We start from the raw sequence: 25,592 nt of genomic DNA on the forward strand, positions 1-25,592 counted from the left end.
TAACCCAAAGATCTATTGTGAAATGTGATTTTTCCCCTAATTTGTACAAACTGATCCTAAGGTTTATAAAGTTCTTTGTTAACTTCTTTAACTCTCACATTCATTATAATATCATTAGTACTACTCAGAGATGCTTTTGCCTTCAAGTTAGTTTGGAGTAAACCCTAAAGACTTAATGGTAAGAGAGTGGAACAAATATTATTGTCTATTTAACCAATATTATGTCTCCCTTGTTGGTACAAAATGAATATCGTAAGAGGGTCTTAGAAGTGTCCTTCAGGGAATATTTTTAAAATTGTAGAGAGTACATAAAAGTGTCCCACCTCCTTGAATTGAAACATAGCTTAATGTTAAGGTGTCATTAATCTGTTTACATATTATCTTTATAATTAGCATAGCCTTAAAACACCCCCTTTCTAGAGACAAGTTTATTCTCATTTTCTAGCTAATAATCAAGCCCATTTTTGAACTTTCAGTACTTTGCTTAACCTGTTGGGTGACTGTTCTTTTTGTGGATAATAGTACAGCAATGACAGTAATGCCTATGTATATTCACATACCTTAGTGAATGCTTAAACTACCAATGCTGAACAAGTTTGTAAGAAAAGATACAGTTAGTTATATAATGCCATGTGTTCTAAATGTCACATAAATGTCCATATTAGATTATTTTCAAATAGAAATCAGCTTAAAAATAAGCCATTATTATATTTATTCTATTTTGGGTTCTTTTTCATTTTTTTATGCCTCTAAGTTACGATAGAGAATTCTCAATGTAAATAAGGTGGAGTTTTACACAAAAACAAAATTACCATGTCTTATTTTTTTCTAATTTGCTTTTTGAAAATTTTAATGTTTCTATTGTACCATTGAGAGCAAATGCATTAGGTTTGGTATCTTGTGGAAGCACACATGTATTTCACATAAAAGTTCTATGTCAGGGTCCAGTATCATATATACTTGTCTTAGGTATATATTTGTCTTAGATATATTAATGTGTGTTTTCCTATATGAAACTGACTGAGGACCCACTTAAACAATGAAAGGTTATGCTCTAATTTATCACTTACATTTATCTTTGGAAACTGGAACATTATAAAATAATACACAACTAGTCTTAAGTACACTAAATTCCTTTAGTTTCTAATAATAATCAGTATTTTATAATCCAGAAGTTTATTACCATGTTACGTAATTTTTTCTAAATATTCTACTCTTGAAACAGCCATGTTATAGGTATAGCTAAGCTTTTCCTCCCAAACCATTTTAATTTAATTGTGCTGTTGTTTTGCGAAGAAATCATTTTCAGACATTTAGTTTAATACCATGAGATTCTGGTTTCAAAGTAGTGACATTTTTAAAGAATATTCATAATTTGGTGTTACCATTGGAATGAAGAACTAGATTAATGGGGGGAAGAGACATGAGGATAAGAAAGAGGAGAGTATATGTAACAGGATGGCTAGAAAAAGAGAAGGCTTAAGGAGATCAATAAATGTAATAGAGTTATGTGATTAAATATCCCTTTATGTACCCCTGTATATAGTCATCTTGCTTGATTTCCCATTAAATTTCTGTAGTACCTATAGTATACACACAAACAAACACTGCCAAGAAAATACAAATTAGCAGTTGTATTAGAATTCTCCAGAGAAACAGAACCAAGAAGATAGATGCTGTACATAGAGATAGATCCATGCATACATATACAGCAAAAGAGAATGAGAGATATATGGAGATATAGAACTTTTTATGAGGGGATGGTGTAAGTGATTCTGGAGGCTGAGAAGTCCCATGATCTGCTATCTGCAAGCCAGATAAGCCCAGGAAAGCCAGTGGTGTAGTTCTACTCCAAACCTGAAGGCTTGAGAATCAGAGCAGCCAATGGTGTATGTTCCAGTCTGTCAAGGCCTGAGTCCAGGAACACCAGTATCTGAAAGCAGGAGAAGATGGATATCCTAACTCATGCATTTGCTCTTCCTCTGCCTTTCTGAGCTATTAAGACCCTTAACAGATTGGATGATGCCCACTTGTATTGGTGAGGATGATCTTTCATTAGTCTATGGACTCAAATTCTAATCTCATCTGAATATGCCCTCACAGATCAGACAGACCCAGAGTTAATGTTTTATCAGCTATCTAAACATCTCTTAGCCCAGTCAAGTTGAAACACTTAAGATTAACCATCTCAGCAGTAGTCCAAATTTACATCGTGTGATATTATTTACACCGTCTATAATCTTTTCATATTGCTCAATACAAGCAAACAGCTCCTGAAAAATCCTGAAACACAAAAATTTGAGAAAAGACTAAAGAAGCCAAGGCAAAGCGGATATCTGCAAATAGTTGCTGTAGAAAGTAGAAACCAAATCTATCTATCTATCTATCTATCTATCTATCTATCTATCTATCTCCTGGTCTGTTTTCCAACATTTAACTAAAATTTATTAAAGGACTAGACATTGTAAGACCAAGTGAGGAAGACAGGTTAAATGTCAGCCTTCATGGGGCTTACTGTTTAGGACTTCGATAAGCTCTAGGAGCTTAGACAGGTATAGCCACAAGAAACATAGGTACATCTATGGTAAAGATATACCAAGCTAAAAATATGGAGATTAAATATCTGGCTTAGTGAGAAAAAAGGAACAATGAGCTGTGACATCAACTAGATGGTGAAATAGGAGGTTCCAACCCTCATACCTCTTCATAAATCACCAGTTATAACAACATCCTATGGACAAGAATACCTTAATGGAAGTTCAGACGTACCAATACCTCAGTGGAGCAAAACTTGTGAGAATAATACACTGAATGAATAAGAAGTTGTTTCACTTTATCTCTTGGTCTGTGATTTCTCCCGTGAGGGAAAGTGAGCATGAAGTGACCATCCAGCTTCTCAAACCCTGTGGGATTTTGCCCAAAAGGTCCACTTCTGTCTTACCCCACCCAGAACACTAAAAAGATCAGCACAGTTGAATAGTCTGGGGACAGCTAGGAGGAGAGAAACGTGGCCAAGGTTCACAGCAAACAGTGTGCAGATATCAACATCTCCTGAACATCCTACAGCTGACTTACGGACCCCACCCAGAACTCATGCATGGAATTTATAAGATTTCCTCGCCTGAAGATCCCCACAGACAACTGATAAACACTCCCCAGCACTCTGCATAGTTCCCCTGTGGCAGATACCCCACTGCCTGCCACAAGCTACATGCATAGGAGCCTTCACAGAGAGCATGTGTGAGGTCGTTCAGACGCACACAGGTATAAGCAGTCAGCTTGACTTTGCTGGATTGGGAGAAAATGCATAACCTTGAACACTTCAGTACACTCCCTGAGGAAAAATAGAGGCTCCTCAGCACTAGGTCGACCTGACTTTATGAGACTGAGAGAGGAGCACATGATCTCAAGACTTCTTCCCCAAGACAATATAAGAGGAGGAGAGCCAGTACACTCACAGAAAAGGTCTGAGAGACCAATAATAATATTTACTAATTAAAAGATTTACCAAATACCCTGAACTTATATAACTGACACTCTAAGTGTAATGCATTACCTTACTGAATCATCAATAACCTGGTGAAAGTGGTATGATGTATCTCATCTTATAGATAGAAAAATGAGGCTCAACCTTTACTTTCAAATTCAGTGATATACAGCTTCAAATAATAGCAAATCTACATTTGATGAGAGTAGCAACAAAGAAGAAATAATTAAGATTAGGAATGTGCATTGCAGTCTTCTCTAATGGAATAGGTAATTTGGAACTTGTTCACGCAAAGAGAAGTCATTGGAATCTTTATAACTAGGAGCAGACATAATCAAACATTTTAATTAAATAAGGATTATATAATGCCATATTTTATCATATGTCAGAGGTATTAGTGGTATAAATCATATAAGTGAAAGAAAGGACAGACAAGGGTGTTGACAGTGACAATGGAGGTAGAGAATTGAAATAAGGAACCCAGAGTCCCGGCAAAAGAAGGAGAGGATGCCTGCTATCCAGAAGGAAACTTTGTTTCTCTTTAAGGTAAGCCGCTGATGTATTATGAGACTCTTCTCAATGATGACTGAAAAAGCTGGTTTATTCTGACATTCTAGGGTATAGTAAATTACTATTCCTAACTTCAAAATTGACAGGATTTTTAGATCAGGAGAAAAAAAGGGAAAAAATGCCTCTTGAATTTGTCTGGATATATATTTTTATACTTGTAGCAAGAATTACTATAAAACTCTACTCATTGGGCCAGGCAACATTATGGTGTTAGCAAAAGTCTTGCCCCTCATGTAGCACGCTACCTGTACTTGTGAGTTCATTGGCCAGTATCTATCTATCTCTCTATCTATCTATCTATCTCTATCTATATCTGTCTATATCTATATCATATCTATATCTATATCTATATCTATATCTATATCTATATCTATATCTATATCTATCATCTATCTATATCCATATAATAAAACTATCATGTACCATATTTTCTGTGATGTTTTATTATTTTTTTATTAAAATTTTTTTTTAATGTTCAATTTTGACAGAGAGAGAGAGACAGAGCATGAGTGTGGGAGGGGCAGAGAGAGAGCGAGACACAGAATCCGAAGCAGGCTCCAGGCCCTGAGCTTTCAGCCCAGAGGCGGACAGAGGGCTTGGGCTCAAGGACTGTGAGATCATGACCTGAGCCGAGGTCGGACGCTCAACCCACGGTGCCACCCAGGCACCCCTTTCTGCAACATTTTAAATTAAAGTTCTTAAATCCAAAGATCCTGGGGAAGAGACAATATTATGTTTAAGAATTTGATTCCAGATTCAGTTTCCTGGTTACAGTCTCCATTCAACCACTTGCTATTTGTATTGCCTTGAGAAGGTTACTGTCTATCTCTAACTTCAGTGAAACTACAAATGGTTGTTGGGAAGATTATACGAAGTAGTGCGGAACAAGCAATAAGTATATTGTTGGCACAGAGTCACAGCCTAAAAATGTTGGAAATATTCTTTTCAATATATGTGCACACTCAATACATTTTTTCTTGTGATTCAAATATATTGACTTTCAATGTATCAACAACAAAAAATGACATATTGATTCATTTCAACAAATATTTATTGAGTGTCTATATACGTAGCAGTCACCAGTAACAGAATTCTTTTTTAATAGCAAAAAAAACACCCTCATGGTATTAAATTTTTATTTCTTGACTCTTTTAAAAGTTAGCCACTGAGAGAATGGGGTGCCTGGGTGGCTCAGTAGGTTAAGCATCCGATTTCCACTCAGGTCATGATCTCATGGTTTGTGGGTTCAAGCCCTGTGTCAGGCCATGGGCTGACAGCTCAGAGCCTGGAGCCTGCTTCAGATTCTGTGTCTTTCTCTCTCTGTCCCTCCCCCTTCTCAAAAATGAATATACATTAATTTTTTAAAATAAATTAATAATTTTTTAAAATTAAAAACAATTAAAAATAAATGAATAAATAAAAGTTAGTTACTGGGAAGCACTTCCAGAACGGCATGGTAAGTACCTCCGAAATTCTACTCCTCTTTAAAAGCAATGGTAATACTTGGGTGCCTGGGTGTCACAGTCATTTAAGAGATGACTCTTGATTTCCACTCGGGTCATGATGTCACAGTTTGTGAGATCCTCACTGGGTATGGAGGCTGTTTGGGATTTTCTCTCTTTCTGTCTCTCTCTCTCTGCCCCTCCCCACCGGTACATGCTCTCTCTCAAAATAAATAAATAAACTTTAAAAAATAAAAATAAAAATAAAGCAATAGTAATACTGACAAAAGTGCCAAAATCTACTTTCAGTACTCTAGAAATTAACCAAAGGTTTATAACAATATGAGAAGCTTTTATTAAAACTAGCTCCAAAGGAAAAAAAAAGTGAGTGGTACAGCATTTTAAATTGTCCTATTTCTATCCTCTCTCTCTCAACATCATGGCAGTCTCTCTCTCTCTCCCTCTCCCTCTCTCTCTCTCTCTCTCTCTCTCTCTCTCTCTCTATATATATATATATATATATATATATATATATATGGTGTATATACATATATAGACACAATTAAAGAACCTGATAATTAACAGCAGCTATGAAAACCACCAGCTAAGCACCATTGGAGGAAACAGAACAGGTTTGGAGCTCTGCCAAAAACAGCAATCCCCCCAGATTGTCAGTATTTGAACTGTATGGCTGTTCTTTAGAAATCCCATTTACTGGGCTTGTCTTAATTGATCTGACTCAGCCTTTATTCAGTGTGAACAGTCTTTTCCCTGGATATGCCTTGAGAATAATCATTGGCAATTGCCTAACATCACAGATGACTGAGGAGGAAATAACAGGACAAATAAGAGGCCTCCCAAAAATCTTAAACCTGGAAAAAGATGTAGTATGGGACTTTGAAAATCAGAGTTATATTCCAGGAAATCTAGAAGGCCTTATGCAGGTGCAGTGTTGTGTGCATACCCAAGAATGGCCTGAGAAGGCACTTGTCTTCTGTCTCTTACTGACCTTGAAGGTTTGCATAAACAGGAAGTGAACAACAGGCAAAGATGGAAACTACCTGATATAATCTTGAAGATAGGATCCAAAACTTACATAGAGCCCCTCAGGAAAAAAAAAAGAAAGAAAAAAATATATATGACAGTGGTTTAAGGAATTTATGGAAAACTGTCCAATCATTAGCTGACAAACTAAATGAGCAGAGATTTCAATGGCATGTACAGTCTTTACAGAATGTAGGAAAGTTGTCAACAACAGAAGCATGCAAACAACAAATAACAACAAGAAGAAATCTTGGAGAAGGAGGTGAAAAATATGACTTCAAGAGGTGCTAGATTTTTTTATTTAAAATGTCTAGGTCTCAACAAAAACATTAAAGTCATGCAAAAGACAGAAAAACATGGTTCATACAGAGAAAAAAAGCCAATAAAAACTGTTGGTGAGATGCCCAGACATTGGACTTACTAGAAAAACACATTAAAATAAAAATTAGTGGAGCACCTGGGTGGCTCAGCCGTTTGAGCATCTGACTTCAGCTCAGGTCATGATCTCGCAGTTTGTGGATTTGAGTCCTACCTCTATTCTGTGTCTCCCTCTCTCTCGGCCCTTCCAGCACTCATGCTCTGTCTATCTTTCTCAAAAATAAGTAAATGTTTAAAAAAAATAGTTCATTGAAAATAGAAACAAAATTAATAAAACTTTAACAATTTTGTTTAAAGAATAGATTCAAATCACTAAAATTATTAATAAATAAAACAGGAAAATTACTTTCAACTCCAGGAAATAAAAAGGATCATGACAGAATATGAACAATTGTGTGTAGTAAATTAGAGAATATAGCTGAATTTGAAAATTTTCTTTGAAGCCAAAAATTACCAGTATTGACTCAAGAAGAAACAGAAAATCTGACTAGAACTATAATAAGATTTTGAATTAATAACCAAAAACTTCCCCAAGACAAAAGCTAATCCCAGATAAATTTAATAATGAGTTCTACGAAACATTTAAAAGAAAATAGTAACACTTTCACAAATGTTTGAAAATGTAAGAGGAGAGAAAGCTTCCCAACACATTCTATTACTCTGGTACAAGAATCATCAAAATCATCAAATACAAATACATCCTAGGAAAACTACAGACCAATATACCTATGACTCTAGATGCAAAAATCCTAAACAAAATACCAGAAAACTGAACCCAGCAAAATATAAAGAGGATTGAAAACCACAACAATGTGGATTTATCTTGCAAAGTGGGTTCAGCATATGAAAACAATCAACATATTTTGCAGTGTCAATAGACTAAAGAACAAAACCACATGATCATTCATCTCCAATGTAGAAACTATACTTGACAAAAATCAACTAAACATAAAAATAAACATAACATAAAAATAAACTAATCATAAAACAACAATAAAAGAAAAAATAAAGAAACCACAGATAGAACTTCCTCAACCTGATAAATAAAATCTATGAAAAACAAGTAGCCTTCCAATTATGGAATTAATAAATCACAGGAATAAAAGACACAGCATAGGAAATATACTCAATGATATTGTGATAGTGTTGTATGGTGACAGATGATTGCTACACTTGTGGTGAACATAGCCTAAGTGTATAGAGAAGTTGAATCACTATGGTTGTACACCTGAAACTAATGTAACATTGTGTGTCAATTATACTCAAAATAAATAAATGAAAATAAAAATAAATGAATACATACATACATACATACATACATAAAGGAAACAACTCATGTCCTTCAAAAAGCGACTGGTTACATAAATTATGGGTGGTACATAAAGCAGCTGGAAAAGAATAATAAATCATTCTGTGAACTAATACTGAAAGATCTCCAACATATAATGTAAAAAAGGCAAAGATCACTAGTATTTATTGTATTCCGTCTTTTTTGTAATAAAGAAGTGAAATAAGAAAAAAAGAAAAACACAATTATCATACATAATAGTGAGAAAATTAGCACTCTACCCCTAAGATCAGTAAAAATACTTTTTTTTTAAATTTTTTTTTCAACGTTTATTTATTTTTTGGGGGACAGAGAGAGACAGAGCATGAATGGGGGAGGGGCAGAGAGAGAGGGAGACACAGAATCGGAAACAGGCTCCAGGCTCTGAGCCATCAGCCCAGAGCCCGACGCGGGGCTCGAACTCACGGACCACGAGATCGTGACCTGGCTGAAGTCGGACGCTTAACCGACTGCGCCACCCAGGCGCCCCAGTAAAAATACTTTTGAGTCTGTTCTCATCACCTTAATAACACATTGTTCTTGATATTCTATTCAGAGACTACTAAATAAAAAGAAATAAAAGGCATCCTGACTGGAAAGGAAGAAATAAACCTATATTTGCAGATGATATGGTCTTTTATATAGAAGTTTCTAAGGATTCACAAAAAGCTTTTTTGTTGTTGTTGCATTTCTTTCTTTCCTTTTTAAATTTAAGCTTTAGTTAGTTAACATGCAGTGCAATATTGGTTTCATGGGTAGAATTCTGTAATCCCTCACTTACTTACAATGTTCATCACAAGTGCCCTCCTTAAATGCACTCATCTATCTCATCTCCTCCCCACCTCCCCCTGTCACCCCATTGTTTGTTCTCTATCATTAAGAGTCTCTTGTGATTTGTTTCCCTCTCTTCTCTTCCCCCTACTTCCCATATATCCATCTGTTTTGTTTCTTGGAATCCACATATGAGTGAAATCATATGGTATTTGTATTTTTATGATTGACTTATTTCACTTAGCATTACACATTCTAGTTCTACCCAGGTCAATGGCAAGATTTCATTCTTCTTGATGGCTGAGTAATATTGCATTATATGTATATATATATATATATATATATGTGTGTGTGTGTGTGTGTGTGTGTATATACACATATATATACATGTATATATATACATATATATACATGTATATATATGTGTATATATATATATATATATACACATATATATACATGTATATATGTGTGTGTGTGTGTGTGTTTATATATATATATATATATATAACACATCTTCCCTATCATTCAACAGTTGATAAGCCTTTGGACTCTCTCCATTGTTTGGCTATTGTTGATAATGCTGCTATAAACAATGGGGTGCGTATACCCCTTTGAATCTGTAATTTTGTATTCTTTGGGTAAACATCTAATGGTGCAGTTGTTGGATCATAGGGTAGTTCTATTTTTCGCTTTTTAAGGAACCTTCATATTGTTCTCCAGAGCAGCTGCAACAGTTTGCATTCCCACCAACAGTGCAAGAGTATTCCCTTTTCTCCGTATCCTTGCCAATACCTGTTATTTCTTGTGTTAATTTATCAAAAAGTTCAGCAGGGTTGTAGTATATAAGGTCAATACACAAAAATCAATTGTATTTCTATGCACTAGAAAAAAGAAATTCAAAAGTGAAATTAGGAAAATAATTTTGTTTAAAATAGCATCAAAAAGAACAGAAGGCTGAAAACAAAGTGCAAGATTACATTGAGAATTACAAAACACCACTGAAGCAAATCAAACAAGTCCTAAGTAAATGTATCCCATGTTCACAGACTGGAAGACTTAATGTTGTTAAGATGGTAATTCTCTCCAAGGAGATTTAATATTCAATATAATCCCTTTGAAATTCCAAATGGGTTTTTGTAGACATAGATAAACTGATATTTATATAGAAATGCAAGAGATTCAGAAGAGTCAAAACAATATTACAGAAGAAAAATGAATTTGAAAATTTGAAGTTGAAAAATGAAGACTCACATTTCTTTAAAACTTTGAAGCTACAATAATCATGACAATGTGGTTTTGTCATAATGATATGTAAAACAATGGAATAGATTTGAGAGTTCAGAAATAATTCTACACATCCCTGGCCAATTGATAGTTGACAAGGATGTCAAGACTTTTTTAAAAATAATTAAATAACTGGATATCAGCAAAAGAATGAAATTAGAACAATATCTTAAATCATATACAAATGGATTATAGATGTAAATTTAAGAGAAAAAACTAATTTTTTAAGAAAAAACTATAGGGGTAAACCATGTGACCTTGAATTGACAAAAAAAGATAAAATAAATTGAATGCCATCGCAATTTTAAAAATATTTTGCTTCAACAGATACTATCAAAAAGGTGAAATTACAACTCATGGAATGGGAGAAACTATTGGCGAATCATATATCTGATAAGAGAGTGGTATCAGGAACATATACAGTGCTCTTAAAATCATGATAGAAGACAAACATATTTAAAAGTAGGGAAAGGATTGAATGAATAATTCTCCTAAGAATGTATAAAAATGGTGAATAAAAGCATGAAAAGATGTTCAACATCATTAGTCAGTATGGAAATCCATATGAAAAATGCAGTGAAATATTTCTTCAACCCCAGTAAAATAGCTAAAATTAAAAAGTTAGACAAAACAAGTGGTAATGAGAATGTGTAGAACTTTGAACCCTCCTACATTTTTTGTAAGATTGTAAGTGATGGAGACACTTTTGGAAAACAGTTTAATAGTTCTTCAAAATGTTAGCATAGATTTGCCATATGACCCAGCAGTTCCACTCCTAGGTACACACCAAAGAGAATTGAAAACTAATATCCACATGGAAATCTGTACATAATTTACCAAAGAGATATGGTTTGTTATATCCCTCCCCCCAAAAAAGACATGGGTGTCAACTAATAGATGAATAAATAAGCAAAGTAGGATATACCTGTACAAGGGATTATTTGGCAATGAAATGAAAAGTAGTACTGATGCATGCCATAACATGGAAAAACTTGAATACACTGTGCACACTATAAAAAGCCAGTCCCTAACGGCCACATATTTTATAATTCCATTTAAATGAATTACCCAGAATAGGCAAATCCATAGAGACAGAAAGTAGGTTAGTGATTTTCACGTGTTCCGGGGAGGTAGCAATAAAGAGTGACTGTTAATGCATATTGGGTGTTTTTTGGGGAGGGTGATGAAAATATGCTAAAATTAGACAGTGGTCATAGTTCACAATCTGTGAACATTCTGAGAAGTGCTGAATTGTACATGTTGAAGGGCAAAATTCTTGATATTTTAGTTACATCTCCATATCCCATTTTTAAAAAATAACTATAAAGAAAAGACATCTCAGGGATCATTTTGCTGTGCAGCGTTAATATTTTCAGCATATGGATTAAAAAACAGCTGCTACTCAATGCATTATTTTATAAAGGCAAATGTTATGTGGGAATTTCAATCCTTGTCAATAATAACTACTCCATATCCCTGTGATAACCTGTTGGTTCACCGATGGATGGCTTACAAATTACTAAATACAGAAATCCTTAAATTCTTTTTTCTTGAATCTGGCCATCAAATATCTCTTGGGCCAGAATAAGATCCGTAAAAACTACACTGCATACTAATCCTTCCAGTTTGTGTATTTCTATGATTGCGTTTTGGGGATTTGTACCACAGAAAAGCAAGTAAAGATAAGAGCAACCCATTGAGGATTAATTATCTCTATTCCAAGAAGAGAAAACATTTCCAATGCTTCACAATAGTTATAGTTAATGACCATACATATACCTTCTATCACTTAAGGAACATATGAACTTCAGCAACTTAGAATTATGAGAAGGAGAAGGATAATGTTGGGTAGAATCTAGAAAGAAAAAGAGTACAGAAAACCACCAGTCCCCTCTCTCTTATTTTTGTGTGTCTAGAAGACATTTTGTCTGTCTATGAGGACATTCTTTCCCTGGCATATTTGGAAATACTGGAAAGTGTGATTTTTGTCTTTCTCTCAGCCTCATATTCACTATCCCCTAAGGATGAACACTAAAGATGGTGATACTGGAAAAAGGTTCTGTACATACATTTTCTCATTTCTAGCTATACTCCCCTGTTGTTGGCACACTCATCTAATACTCCTGTCTTCCGTAGTGTAAGCACACTAGAGTCATATGCTGGATTCTACTTACTGGAGGCAAATCTGTGGGAAAATTTCTAATGCTACACATTGTTGAAAGTCCAAAAGCTACAGGGCACATACTCCTAGTTATAGTTGAATCTTCTTCAGACACAAACTCTCTTTTATGTGCATTGTCTCAAGATCTAAATTAGAGGAACCAAGGTATTAGCAATGCAGAGCAACTGTACTGGCCAAACCACTTTTTTTTCTTTACATCACTTGGAGGAAAAAACCATGCATTTATGTTACAAATTATTTTGTAAATTAGGAGGAGAGGGTGGATATTTTTGAAATCCAAACACTAATTCAATACATAAATACTTGTACTCCCTTATAAAAAATTTCACATTATATTATAAATAAACAATTATTGTGGGCATATTGTCTCAGTTCCTGTTAGCAAATACTTAAGGACCATAAAGAGAACCAAACTTAAGGTCAAACTAAGAGTGTACATAGAAATGCAAGGAGATGTTAGGAATTTAAGTCTCTGAAGACATAATTGATCCTCTGAATTAACAAACCTTGACATTTGCCCTACATCTGAACCTCCCATTGTGTACGTAATTTAGTCCTTCATTATTTAAGATCTTTAATCTGAGGGGGCTTTTTTCTTTGTTTTTTTTTTTTAATGTTTATTGATTTTTGAGAGAGAGAGAGAGAGGGAGGGAGAGAGAGAGAGACAGCATGAGCAGAGGGGCAGAGAGAGAGAGGGAGACACAGAATCTGAAGCAGCCTCCAGGCTCTGAGTTGTCAGCACAGAACCTGGCATGTGGCTCAAAGCCACGAACTGTGAGATCATGACCTGAGCCAAAATCGGACGCTTAACTGAGCCACCCAGGTGTCCCAATCTGAGTTTTTTGTTTGTTTGTTTTTCTTAATTGAAGCAAACTATATCTCAACTGATTCAAAATAAGCTACCATGGTTAGGGACCTCTAAGCAACAGATTCTAAAATATGAAATTAACACTGGGGTTAGAACTATCAGCAATACGGATTTCACAATTCCTGTCTAAGAACTTAGTTGTGAAGTTGATTAGGCTGCTGCATATTCTACCTTATTTCCAGGCCAAGAGCCAACCAACACTACAATATTTCTGTAAATGGTAGGAAAATCATAGAAGTTGGCATGAGGCCTTTGGCAAGTTTGTAAATGAATGGGGCTAGTTTCGTCTAAAGATGTCTATCTAAAAAATAAGAGTACATAAATGACAGTTTGGGCAAGAGGACTTTCCCACCTGTGAATTCAATACAAGTTGACTGAGATTTTCATAATAAAAAAAATGGTGGAGTAGGAAGAGTTTGAAATCTTGATGCCATCTAAAACAATTGAATCAATAAACATTTACTAAAGTTTGCCCTACTTCTGAAATTTCTAACTGGAAATAATGAGAACATTACTTGCTAGACATCTTTGAGATTGGGTTGCTAATACTTGCGTTAGTAAACATCTTCACTAATACAACAAAAGAGTTTATCTGCTTGCACAGCCAAGGTTTGACATTGGGGTTAGACTTCAAAATAATTGAGGGTTACTCTTTTACCATATTTGCTTTTATATTTCCAGTAAGTTACACAATACTTAGAACATGGTAACACAACAAATGGTTGTTTACAGGGTGGATCTGGCAAGAATTTGCCAGAGTATTAGAGCCTCACATAAAATGTGGAGTTTCAGTATCACTGAGGGTACAGTAAAGGCTCCACAAGACCTTCTGAGATGCTATCCCCTTTGATGATTGGCTTGGAAACTGGAGATCTGCCTGTGACATATAGAACTCATTAGTAGATGTAGTCACAGGACAGGTCAAGACAAAGGCAAGGAGATTGATGAAGTGTGAGACAATAATGTGATCTTCTGATCTACATATTTATTCCTACAGCTTTGGGATACTAAGGGCCATTAATCATCCACATTAAACCTTGTTGCAAAGTAGCCTCTAATGACATTGTTGAATAATTAACTCTTCTTGAATTTGCTGTAGTTGCTATAGACCAGAGAGTACCTGGTGGTAAGTTTGGCTTCCTGTTAAGAACAAGTCCTGAGACACTAACACAACCTTGTCCATCATCAGTATCATTTTCACGGTTTGACACTGGCCTCTTCTCTGTTTCACAACAAGGAAAACACTGCTCACACTCACAGACATAATTGGAACACAGATAAGCAAGTGTCTTCAGGGAGTAAAAAGACCAGATATAAAACAATAGGAATAATCATGTTTTATCAGTTGGCATTACTATTAATAAATAGTGTAATATTTAGTGAGTTAAGCAGACAATGGCATGTGCAATATAGTCCCAAATTCATGAAAAGAAACATTATTGTGTCCTTGTCTTTGTGTGTGTGTGTATGTGTTGGTATGACTGTAAAAAACCATTTCACTGAAAAGGGATGATTGGCAAAATGTAATCCTAAAGAGTTTTTACTTGTTTTGATTTTTATTTATTATTTCGTTATTTTTTTTATTTACTTATTTACTTATTTATTTGAGAGGGGAGGGGGAGAGTGTCAGAGGGAAAGAGAGAGCGAGAATCTTAAGCAGGCTGAATGCTCAGTGCAGAGCCTGATGCAGGGCTTCATCCCAAGACTCTGGGATCATGACCTGAGCCAAAATCAAGAGATGTACACTCAACTGACTGAGTCACCCAGACACCCCACCCCTGTTTGTTTTGCTTTGAAATTCAGCTGGATTCATATTTTTCCTCTGTACTAGGGAGAGAACATTTTCAGGTCCCCCCAATTTTTTTACGGTTTTAAAATAATACAAGCTCTTCTAGTCAGGAATTAAAATGGCTAGCCCAATATACTAGTAAATATTCTGAATGGTTTCATGTCATGGTTTCTTCTCTACCTTCCCTAAACTACCCCATCCCTCACTTCCATGTGAGCAAACTATGAAGCTCACATTCAGGGAAGGAGTGTTACATGTTTCTCCTCATGCCTGTAGATCTATCTTCCTCTCAATTTGATTCTAAACTTTTGGAGTTGGAGCACAGAGACAGTGAAGAGACAAGTAGGCAGAAAGTGCACAGTTAACAAGTATTGTGAGCAGATATAATACTCTATGACCTGGGGAACTGTATAAACCCATTGCTTTCAGGGGCACCTGGGTGGCTCAGTCAGTTAAGCATCCAACTTCAGCTCAGGTCATGATCTCGTAGTTCCTGAGTTTGAGCACCACATTGGGCTCTGTGCTGACAGCTAAGAGCCTGGAGCCTGCTTTGGATTCTGTATCTCCCTCTCTCTCTGTTCCTCCCTCTATTGCACTCTGTCTCTCCTTCTCTCTCAAAAATGAATGAACATTAAAAAAATAAAAAAAAATTAAAAAACATTGCTTTCTAATGTATTAGTCCCTGTTTATCAAATAATACCTCTGGCTGCTCTTAGATTTTGCTCTTAGAAAAATCCTAGATAGCCCGATGCTGATACCACTTGTGACTCATATCAGATTCATAGGCAATAGAAACACACTGTCCGCCTTAATAAAATCTGAAAATGCAAGATGGTGAATCCAGCTGTCCAAATTTGGCTTCCCCCTCAGCAGCTAGACATGCAACACTCTTGAGTTTAAATCTGAAAGGTGAGGGATAGACAGAAGTCTCCTTTCAGGGACAAAATTCAAGCTCCGTAAGTGATTGTATTCCAGTACGTTTTACTAGACTTATGATAAAGGCAGGAACAACAAGCCATTTCACTTCTTTAAAATAGTAAGGCTCACAGCTCAACAACAAGAAAATAATGTACTCAACAAAAAAATAATGTGCTTCTCTCCATGCTTCTTTTCTCAGACTTTTCAAGTTCTTTTGAATTGTGGTTGGTTGCTGCTGGAGGACCGCTTCTTTTCACAAACTTCAAGTGCAGAAGTTGGTTGACAGGTTTTCTGTCATTACCTTTTTGCAATTCCAGCAGAGTGGTCTTAATTGGAAGATAGTGTCAATTGTTACCAAGCCTCAGCTGAAACTGATCCTGTGTTTCAAAACATCTCTCTCTTTTTCTAAGGGCTTATAAATGGGTCTTATCCCAAATATGAAATTCATTTTTCACTGATATGTTTATATCTAAGTGTCCTTAATTACCTTCTTTACTGCCAGGCTCCTGATACACACCTATAAAAACAAATGATCTAAGTGTCCAGCCATGATGGAGTGGCAAGGATAAGGTTTACTCTCCCTTGGAGCAGAAATAAATAAACAAAATGGACATGTTGTATGAAACACGGTTTCAGCTAATTATACATCAGGCAGTAAAACAATTCCTGAAAGAGGGGAAGTGAGCCCTAAAATGGCCCCGGTTCACTGCCTTGAGAGAGTGACCAGAACACCGAAGAGGGAGGGTGATGGACTCCCTGTTTTGAGAGACAGAGATGAAAGACAAGCCATTTCAGGGCATCTTAAGTTCACAGGGCAGTGTATCAGTGAGGAGAGAGCTGCAGAGAGAACCCTAGAGCAGAGGGCTCCCTTCAAATCTTCAGCTGACCACTGATAAGCATATGTTTCAAGAAACTACTTGAGGCTACAGGAAGAACTAATGGGAGAGACAGAGAGTCGGTGGGGGGGGGGAAGGGGGAGATACCATTGGAAATGATACCTAAATCTCTAAGAAGGTCATGAACTCTTCACTTCCCTATCGGCCAGGATGGAAAATTTCTTAATTCAATAGGGTATTTGGTAGAACACTCCAAATGATATTGCCTTCTCAGTGAGGCAAAATTAGGCTTGGACTTAAAATTGTGTCCTGATTTTACCAAACAAAGCATAAATGAACAAATTGTTTTGAAGTTGACTGTATTTGAAATAAAATATCAAGAATATGTATGGGAAAAGTTAAAAACAGATTAAATGAAAACAAATACTCTAAAAATGGAATATAAGGGGTGGGATCAGTCAAGGATTAACAATAGAACAAGTCATAAAAATTATAATCATCTTCATTCTGTCTCCTGTAATTAATACTTATTTGCTTCATCTTGGGTTTAGAGTTTTATGAATCAATTTGTTTCCCATTAGAGTTTTAGAAATTCTTACCCAGTTCAGTGTTATTACTTAAACTTTTCAGAAACCTCTACCCTAGAGTTTAATTTTTGTAGAGGTCTTTTTTTGTGAATTTCTTTAATGAGAAAGCATTTTTGCCAGCAATCGATTGCAAATGTTTTCAGAGAAGACTTAAGAGTAAAAAAATAACTGCCTGTGAATGACAAAAGATTTTAAAATAGCCATGGTTAAAGATCTGATGAGAGTTTATCAAAAATGCTGCAATTGAGAAGCAAATTGTTATTTTTGTGACATCCAATATTGTAAAATAGTAATGAATTGTGACTGATATACTAGGAGATGGTAAGAATTTTAGGGATTTTGCATAATTTCTGGGACACTTATATTAATAATACATACCCATCTACATATTATCTAAGAAGGTTAAACATTAGTTGTTATTTGATAATTTTCCCATGCAATTTAACATATCAAATAAGCCTAAAAAATATTATTTCTCTTTTTATAAGAATAGAAAGCACTTCTTTTGAGATCTTCCAGGGAATATCTGAACAATTCCAAAGTTAGAGATCAAATAGACTTCAATCAAAATTTAATATGGGAGAAGTTTGTTAAAAATGTCAAAAGATTTAAAACCGTTTATCAAACAGGAACAGAGGTCACTGTGAAATAATTGTAGATATTTCCTCAACCAAAGTGACTTAAAAATTTAAAAAGCAAATAAAGTTATATATATAGTTGTAAAACTATAGCTCTTTTAATATGGAAAAGACTTGGTTTTTCTAAGGAACCCAAGTCTTGATAAAGACAAAGTGAATTATAGAAATATTTCACAAGACACAGAATCTTTGTTTCCTAGGCAGATTACGTTAAAGGTAAAGAAAAACCTTTTTTTTCCCTAATATATGAAGTTTACTGTCAAATTGGTTTCCATACAACACCCAGTGCTCATCCCAAAAGGTGCCCTCCTCAATACCCATCACCCACCCTCCCCTCCCTCCCACCCCCCATCAACCCTCAATTTGTTCTCAGTTTTTAAGAGTCTCTTATGCTTTGGCTCTCTTCCACTCTAACCTCTTTTTTTTTTTTTTTCTCCTTCCCCTCCCCCATGGGTTTCTGTTAAGTTTCTCAGGATCCACAGGAAAAAGTCTGGAAAATCTCCAAAAGCATGGAGGTTAAAGAACACCCTACTAAAGAATGAATGGGTCAACCAGGCAATTAGAGAAGAAATTAAAAAATATATGGAAACAAATGAAAATGAAAATACAACAATCCAAATGCTTTGGGATGCAGCAAAGGCAGTCCTGAGAGGAAGAAAAACCTTTTATAATATTTTACTAAGAGCAGGCCAATAAGCTAAGACATTTTGTAATTTTAACAGAGATTGTATCAATACATCTTTTAGTTCATTTAAAAACCTTATATATTAATTTTAGCCTGCTTTGACCTCACAACATAAATTTTATTTTCCACAAACCTATGGCTTTATATATTCATTTAGGTTTTGTCTCTTTTTTTTTTTTCCTTTGCTATTCTGGAACAACCAGTTATTTTATTTTAGAACAAAATTACTATTTTTCTTTAACAAAACCACATTCTATATTACTTGCATGCTTTTTGTATAAAACCACATACCATTTTCTTCCTATACTTTGTATACAAAGTTCTTTCCCTTGGTTCTTATTATTTCTAGTACTTTTATTTTTATATATTGATTATAAATTTTAGCTATTAGTCACTTTGCTTTCTAGTGAAAACTGGGAAGCAGGCAACTGTGAAGTCTCTATCATACATGAGCATCCTGTAGATTAACAAATTCATAAGTACATAATTATAAAAGCTTATAATTTATTAGAGACAATGTTTTGGTAGTATAGTAAAAGAATACATTCCTTTGTGTTGCAGATGGTAAGATCTCATTCTTTTTTATGGATGAGTAATATTCCATTGTACGTGTACCATGTCTTTATCCATTCATCTATCAATGAATATTGAGGTTGCTTTCTTATCCTGCTTCTGTAAATAATGCTGTAATGAATATAGGTGTGCATATATCTTTTTCAAATTAGTGTTTTCATTTGGGGGGTGTAAATACCCAGTAGTGAAATTACCAGGTCATATGGTATTTCTATTTTTTTAATGTTTATTTATTTTGAGAGAGAGAAAGAGAGAGAGAGAAATAGAGGCGGGGGTGGGGGTGTAGAGAGAGAATCCCTAGCAGGCTCAGTGCTGTCAGTACAGAACACAATGCAGGGCTCAATCCCACAAACCATGAGGTCATGACCTGAGCTGATAGCAAGAGTTGGATGCTTAACCAACTGAGTCAACCAGGTGCCCCATGCTACTTGTATTTTTTAATTTTTTCAAGACCCTCTATGCTGTTTTCCACAGTAGTTGTACCAACAGTGCCAGAGGGTTCTCTTTTGTCCCCATCCTCACCAACACTTGTTGCTTCTGGTCTTTTTGATAGTAGCCATTCTTATTTTTGTGAGGTGATTATCTCATTGTGGTTTTCATTTGCATTTCCCTGGTGGTTAGTGATGTTGAGCATCATTTCATGTGGCTGTTATCCATCTGTTTATTTTTGGACAATTGTCTACTTCAGGTCCTCTGGATATTTTTTAATTGGATTATTTGGAGGGTTTTGGTGTTGATTTGTAAGCTCTTTATATATTTTGGATATTAGCCCCTTATCAAATAAATCATTGTGACAACATGAATAGACCTAGAAGGTATTATGCTAAGTGAAATAAGTCAAAGAAAGGCAAATACCATATGATTTCACTTATATGTGGAATCTAAAACAAACAAATAAGGAACAGAAATAAACTCATAAATAGAGAGAACATACTGGTGGTTGCCAGAGGGAAGGAGGATGGGAGAATGGGCAAAAAGTTGAGGGGATTAAGAGGTACATACTTCCAGTTATAAATAAGTCACAGAGATGAAAACTACAGCTTTAGGAATATAGTCAGTAATATTGCAACAATGTTGTATGGTGACCACACTTTTTGTGATGAGAATTGGGGGATGAGAATTGTGGAATCACTATGTTGTGCACCTGAAACTAATATCACATTATATATCAAGTATATTTCATATAGTTTTAAAAAATGTATTCCATTGTGTCCAAGAGGTTTAAGATCCTCTCTTTTCAAGGATTCCCCTTATGGTGGACTATCTTATCTAAGTTAAAGTTTCCTCAAAGTGACTATTGAAATTCCAAATTATATAAAAATTCATCCATTTTCCAAAATGGCAGAAGATCCTGGCCTATAGAGGGTATACATTTAGAAAGCAGGAGTTTTTGAGAGAGATGAGAAAAGAGTTTTGACCATGTGGAACCTGTTTTTGCCTTTATGTTCTTTAAGATGTCTTAACTATGAGGGGCCCTGTTTTTTTTTTTTTAATTTTTTAATGTTTATTTATTTTTGAAAAAGAGAGAGTGCTAGCAAGGGAGGGAGGGCAGAGAGAGGGAGACACAGAATCAGAAGTAGGCTCCAGGCTCTGAGCTGTCAGCACAGAGCCCCATGCGAGGCTCGAACTCACAAACCATGAGATCATGACCTGAGCTGAAGTCAGATACTTAATCAAGTGGGCCACCCAGATGCCCCAAGGGACACTGTTTTTTAAGGGCTGTTTTCTTTTTTTTTTTTTTTTTTTTTTTTTAATTTTTTTTTTTCAACGTTTATTTATTTTTGGGACAGAGAGAGACAGAGCATGAACGGGGGAGGGGCAGAGAGAGAGGGAGACACAGAATCGGAAACAGGCTCCAGGCTCTGAGCCATCAGCCCAGAGCCCGACGCGGGGCTCGAACTCACAGACCGCGAGATCGTGACCTGGCTGAAGTCGGACGCTCAACCGACTGCGCCACCCAGGCGCCCCTAAGGGCTGTTTTCAATCAGGGAATCCCTCCTTAAGAACAGAATAGGATGGCTTACTAAGAAGCTTCAACAAACAAAATATGGGTAAGCACAATCAAGTCAAAGAGTTCAAAATGCAAACAGAGACTTATTCTCAAACTTCAGGCTCAGCAAGAAAACAGTGAACTCAGTGGACTCTGTGGGGACAAGCACCTGGTTGTTTTATTGGCCCGAGTCCTCAGGGTCTTCTTTGGGTACAATTTCTGACCCCAGAAACTGTCAAGCCAGAAATAGCAAAATTAAAACCACCAAATCAATGAACAGTATTTAGTAAGGGTTTATTGTGCATCCAAAAAGAGTTCACAAAGTGGAAGCTTTCAAAATCAAAGGCTGATAAGAAATTCAGGAGCATGAAGTTACAGGATGGCTTATAAAGTGAAAGTGGAAGTTGGTTACCCTCTACAATGATAGGTTATTACAGTGAAGGTTTCCAGATGGCAAGGGATTGGTTAGGAGTGGTTATATCATGGGGCGCCTGGGTGGCTCAGTCCTACTTCAGGGCAGGTCATGATCATGTAGTTCGTGAGTTCGAGCCCCACTTAGGGCTCTGTGCAGACAACTCAGAGCCTTAAGCCTGCTTCTGATTCTGTGTCTCCCTCTCTCTGCTCTTCCCGAACTCACTCTCTTTCTCTCTCCCTCTCTTTCAAAAATAAATAAACATTAAAAAAAATTTTAAAAAGAGTGCTTATATCATACCAGATTTAAGAGGATGACTTAAGTTTATTTTACGATTATCAGAGGCATTTACAAGAAGTAACCTAAATTTTGCTTCTCTTCATGAAATAAGCTAGATTTAGTTTTGCTTACATTCCTTACATGGTTTTGTCTGCTGAGAGAATCCTCAAGTCCAGTTGCCACTGTGTATGTAATTTTAACAATAGGGACCCTTTTCCCATTTCCTTTATTCAGAAAGGCAAGTTCACTCTAAGTATTTTAGATGTGACTTCTCCCACCGCATAGCATTAGTGTAGCTCCATAACACAGGTTTGCCTTAAGGTAAGGACAGAGAAGAAAAAGTAGGAAAACATCCCTCACCTTGCCTCACATGCACACACAAATGAGGGTTCTCCTCCTGCACGGGTGCTGCTTGAGCCTTTTTCTTTCCTTTTTTTTTTTTATCTTCCATTTCCCCTCTTTCCTGTTCAGAAAAATGGGCTCCTTTCCAAGGCTTTAGTAACTATACCTGACATGCCTTTCCCTGATTTAGCCTGCTCTTGTGTCAAAGCTGGGAGATAATGAGGGAAACACAAGCCAGAAACTCATTGCCACTGTTTTTGTTGCCCTTCCAATTTTAGCTTCTTTCACCAATCTCCCTGCTAATATTTGCTTTTCAGGGTCCTTGAGTATAACCTCTTATATAAGTAGGAAAGTACTTTGGTTCTTTGTTAAATATCATTACTATTACTTACCTGGTCAAAGACAGGCAATTCAGAATAATATATACCCCCAGGAACTTATTTCCTGATCTTTTCCCATCATTCAAATCATATTTTTTAAGTTTATTTATTTTGGAAGAGAGAGAGAACACAAGCAGAGGAGGGGCAGAGAGAGAGAGAGAGAGAGAGAGAGAGAATCACAAGCAGGCTCTGCACCGACAGTGCAGAGCTTGATGTGGGACTCGAACTCATGAACTGTGAGATCATGACCTAAACTGAAATCCAGAGTCAGACATTTAACCAACTGAGACACCCAGGCACTCCCAAAACATAGTCTTTACAAGGAAGACTCCTGAAGAGGATCCTCCTTCCCAGAACACAATTGACCTCAGCTGTTTTTCATGAGATGATGCCATGACTCCATCACTGGAGAATCAAAACACCTGGTATGCTTTCCTCTCCCAGCTAGTGCTTTTTGACTATAATAGAGGAGGGAAGGGTGGCGGGATCTCATTCTGAATTGCCTGAAGAACGGAGGTGGAGTGGGTCTTGTCTCCTGAATCAAAGTTCAGAAAAGTAAGTAGGTTATTTATTTTAATCTACTTTTACCTTCCTATTAAGCCACAGTAGCTCTTTGTGTTTTACTATCGTGGAAGGAAATGTGTTTCAGTCATTATAAAGTAGCTCTCTTGTTTTCCTTTTAAATTTGTGTGTGTCAGTCTATAGGCTAAAAACAGTTTGCAGATATGTTGAGGAAGGTGTGAATCTCATTCTACTATATAGGATTGAAAAAATGTGAAATATGTCTTAAAGCCTAATATATATGATGGTGCAAAATTGTTAATTCAGTCTAACATGAGAAAACCATGAGTTAGTAAAATAAAATGTTAAACGTGATAGTTTTACCACATTAAATAATAGTTACAAATAAATCCAAATATTCAAAATGGGGCTATAAAAATGTTTTCTGTTGGTGAAGCTAACATTCTATGCTTTTACAAACTTTCTTTTTTGTGATCACTGCCAATGTTTTTTCACCATATCAGGTAATTAACTAGACTTACTTTGCAGCATTGTGTTTACTGCTTGGTTACTCTTCATTGAACAGTTTTTAAATGCATTCCATTTTCCTTATTGGGATTCGGCAAATTATCCTAGTTAAACGTTCTTTCAAAATGACCTTTAAAGGCCTCTAGTATATCAATTTCTTCACTGTATTGATTTCATTATGCATTAGTTGAAACTACTATTGCAAACCCATCAAAAACACTGCCTTTTGTTTTGTTTTGTTTTTGCAACTTCAGGTTTGGTATAATCAACAAAGTTTTCTATCCTTAGAGTTTTCTCCAATTATTAAAATTTTCGTGATAACAAGCAATTATTTCTTGGATCTATTGTTTGCTTTCTGTTGAATGTTTATTTTCTAAGTTAATAGTTTAGGTGACCTCTTTTAAACAGAAGAAAATCTAAGACCATGTTGGCCAAAACTGCATATTCTTTGTTTCTGTAAAATCCTGATCTTAACTATGGACACAATTTGGAATATAATTATTAGAATTGAATTGTATTCAGAGTGCCTGGGTGTCTCAGTCGGTTAAGCCTCTGACTCTTGATTTCAGCTCAGGTCACGTTCTCACATATTGTGAGATTGAGTCCTGCCTCCCGGCTCTGAACTGACAGTGCAGAGTGTGCTTGGGATTCACTCTTTCCTTCTCTCTGCCCCTCCCCACTCGCATGCTCATGTGCACTTTCTCTCTCTCAAAATAAATGAGCATTAAAAAAAGAATTGAGTTATCTTCTTATCATAAGCACATGTTTCCTATTCTATAAAAATGAAGTTTTACAAGCAAGTAAATGAAAGAATCTCAAAAGAGAAAATGCCATCAAACATGTGTAGATAGTATCCTTCAAAATATGACTAAGAGGGGCGCCTGAGTGGCTCAGTAGTTTAAGAGTCTGACTTCGGCTCAGGTCATGATCTCATGATTGGTGGGTTCGAGCCCCTGAGCCCCGGTTGGTGGGTTCGAGCCCCGCATCGAGCTCTGTGCTGACAGCTCAGAGCCTGGGGCCTGCTTCTGGTTCTGTGTCTCCCTCTCTCTCTGCCCTTCCCCAGCTCATGCTCTGTCTGTCTCTCTGAAAAATAAATATTAAAAAAATTTTAAAAATATGGCTAAGACAAATTTGGAAACTTTTCAAGATTATAAACACCCCCCCAAAATAAAAGCACTAAGAAACTCCACCATTTGTAGTATCATCTATTTAAAAGAAGGAAATGACCAGGGTTGTGAAAGTGTGAAGAAATAGGCATTGTTCTGAAATAATAAATGTAAAGACACTTTATTTTTTAAACCAGAAAAAAATTAATATTTATTTAAATTCCAGTTAACATACAGTTAAGATTAGTTTTGGATGTACGGTATAACGATTGGCACTTCCATACAACATCCTATGTGTACCACAAGTGCCCACCTTAATCCCTATCCCTATTTAACCCATCCCCCCAACCACCTCCCCTCTAGTAACCATTAGTTTGTTCTCTGTAGTTAACAGTCTGTTTCTTGGTTTACCTCTTTTGGTTTTTTCCCCCTTTTCTCCTTTTGTTTCTTAAATTCCACATATGAGTGAAATCATATGGTATTTTTCTCTGGCTTATTTCACATAGCATAATATTCTCTGGCTCCATCCATGTCTTTGCAAGATTTCTTTTTTTTTATGTTTATTTTGAGAGAGAAAGACAGAATATGAGTCGGGGAGGAGCAGACAGAGAGGAAGACACAGAATCTGAAGCAGGCTCCAGGCTCTGAGCTGTCAGCACAGAGCCTGACAGG

Source organism: Leopardus geoffroyi, chromosome B2 (genome assembly GCF_018350155.1).
Source record: "Leopardus geoffroyi isolate Oge1 chromosome B2, O.geoffroyi_Oge1_pat1.0, whole genome shotgun sequence".
NCBI classification, from domain to species: Eukaryota; Metazoa; Chordata; class Mammalia; order Carnivora; family Felidae; genus Leopardus; species Leopardus geoffroyi.